Below are 2,940 nucleotides of genomic sequence, written 5' to 3' on the forward strand. Positions count from 1 at the left end.
ATGATAGAAGAAAGCAGGTTTGTGCCTTTGTGTGTGTATTTGTGTCAAGGGGAAAGAAGAGAAAAAATGTGCAATGAATTCACTCAGCAGAGCTTTATGTTCATTGCCAGTAGAGTTTATTTTTTTCCTTCTATACATTCCATCAATAGAGATTCATGTCCACTATACAGAAGAACATCACTTATATCTCTGGGGGCTAAAGAGAATGTATATGAAAAGAAGAACTGCAGTTCAGGGGAGTCTCTTCCTTGCTTTCTCTCTCTCTCTCTCTCTCATTAAAATTTCCCTCCAGCCGTAATATAATAAAGGCAGTCTGTAAAGCCATATCAAAGCTACTCCCTGAAACAGTCCTTTGGTGGAGGGATGCAAAGACCTTTTCACTGTGGGGAAACAGTTCATCCCTGCACAACTATTCGGAATTGCAAAAGGGCAGAGTATGTACGTGATATGTGTGTATTATGCATGTATGTGTGTGTGTGTATTTGCAAATCTTTCACTTTCATCTTTCAGTTCACTTTCAGTTTCTCTCTGTAGAGTCAGTCAGTCTGGAGTGGACTTCCCCAATCTCTAACGATTTCTCTCTGATTATGTTTTGACAGGGCCAATCAGGGACTGTATTCTGACTGCTGCTTTGCCCCACTAGTAGAACGTAGCCGCAGATTGGTGGCAAAACAGTCTTCCGAAGTAACGAGCAGTAACATTAACATTGGTAGACTAAACACAGCCACACTGTAAGTGTCGTTGGTAGCACTATATAATAACTGTCAGTTATAAGACATGTATAAGCTATTAGTAGATAATGAAATAATCATGAACAAACTATTTGTATACATTCGTAAATTATTATTAAATCATTTATACTAGATTTGTATAACATTTACAAATTATTTATATTTTAGGGTTTATAATACATTATCAACACTGTTTGTACTTTTTTTAATTTGTAGAAACACATTTGTAAATATATAATATTTGAAAATATTTCTTTGATATTCTTGTATTGATTTCTTTTTTTTTTCATGGTTAATAAATTATTTGGTAAGACTCTTTAAATATGTGTTTTGATTGAATAAAGCCCACTATACTGTACCTCAATTTATTTATTCATGTTTAAAAAATGATAATAATGTTAATATAATGTTTATAAATTATTTGTGGCTTGGGAGGTAGAGCGACCGGTTGGGGATTGCAAGGTCCCCGATTCGATCCCAGCTCCCGGCATGCGCTGAAATGTCCTTGAAGAAATACAGATTACTAATGCTGTCCATCCCTGGTGAAGAAGGACAGGAGCACTTTGTTGGTCCCTATGCACACTGCTTACTGTCTGCTCCCGGCTGCCCTTGGGGGAAGGACAACGAAATGGGTTAAGAGCAGGAGAAGAATTTAATGTGGACAATCCAGTCACTTTGTGTGTGTTTGCGTTTCAGCATTGCCGCCTCATCACCGTGTGATGTGATTCACTATGCCAATAAAAGTTGTTTGTTGTTTACTCACCTGTTATGAACTGTTTATTAATCCGGGTCTCACAGCGACATTGTGACCGATCTGATCTCATCTGCGTTGTATTGTTATTGCAGAGGGGTGGATTTGAAACTGTGTCTCCTGCATGACAGATCTTTGATATGAACAAATAAATGGAGGTATAGTGTTTTTCGGTAACACTTTAGAATAACCCTTGTCGATAAAGCATTTTAAAAACATCTGTTCATAATCTGTTCATCCTTTACAAATCATTATTACAACATTTATAAATGTTAGTAAGCTATTTATGAATCAGTAGTTACAGTAAGTGCAGTCCATTTACCATTTTATCTTCTGTAGTAAAAGTTGTTATGTTAAATTCTTATGAAGAACTGTTAGCGATGTTACTTTACCTCCTACAAGGATTAGCAGGTACTTTATTGATCCCTGGGGTAAAACTGCACTGTTACAACATCGTAAGTCAAAAAAGTAACACAATCCAGACTAGATACAAATGGACCATATAGACAAAATACAGAAATCCAAATATAGAATGGAGATGAACCTCAAATCCACCTTCTGGGAAAGAATAAATGCTCTTTGGGAGAGTTTACTCTGCCTTAACAATATTTATGAAGACGACAGAGGAAGTTTACAAATGCACACATGTGCACATGTCACGGGTGACAAGAACACTTAGCAGGCGGAGTGTAGCCTGCAGGACAGTCAGGTTACTGCGGTTGCTGTTTACCTTTAGGGAGGGGTCTACGTAATTGAACAGGGGGAGGGTTTGGAATAAAATGAAACTTCCGCAACACGGACAGGAGAAGCTCGGACCTGGAGAAGGAAGACGCCGACGCTCGATTGACGACCACAAGGAATCAAACACCATATTCATACAACGCCCGCTAAATCCTAATTCAAGGAATGTAAGCCTTCCCCCGCTGATGATAGCGTGCATGAGTGTTAGCGATTGACATCCGACTAATGGCCTCCTCTCTCTCTCCGCTCTATACCGTCACGAGTGCCGCGCTGCCCAGGTCTACACCCGGAACGTTACCAGGGGCGCGGATTGAAGAGCAGCAGCTCAACTATTTCATGCCGGATTGGGACTATAGCCAAACGGGTCCTGGACAGAGCCCTCGTCTCGACGGCCACGGCAACACCGAACTCTTCTTTTTTTACCCAGCCCCGCCGGCTGGGTCTTCTTCAGAGGGGCTGGGTCGTGAGGTTAAATCTATTTAGTTATAGTTATTAGTCTTGCCTTTTAGTACAGTAGGCCTAGTGCATAGTCTAGTGTATAGTCTTTTAAATCTGCAGCCTGTTTATTTATTGGATCCTTTGGGGGTGGGGACAGATTGTAAGAGGGGAAGGCTGTTAGCGCAGGGGGGCCTGGAGCTGGGCTGGCCATCAGTTGCTGCCAGTGTTACGGGCTACTGGGTTTGTGGAGTGTGGGAGCCTAGTGTGCAGTGCCGACAG

This window comes from Borostomias antarcticus, assembly GCF_949987555.1.
Source record: "Borostomias antarcticus genome assembly, chromosome: 2".
NCBI lineage: Eukaryota > Metazoa > Chordata > Actinopteri > Stomiiformes > Stomiidae > Borostomias > Borostomias antarcticus.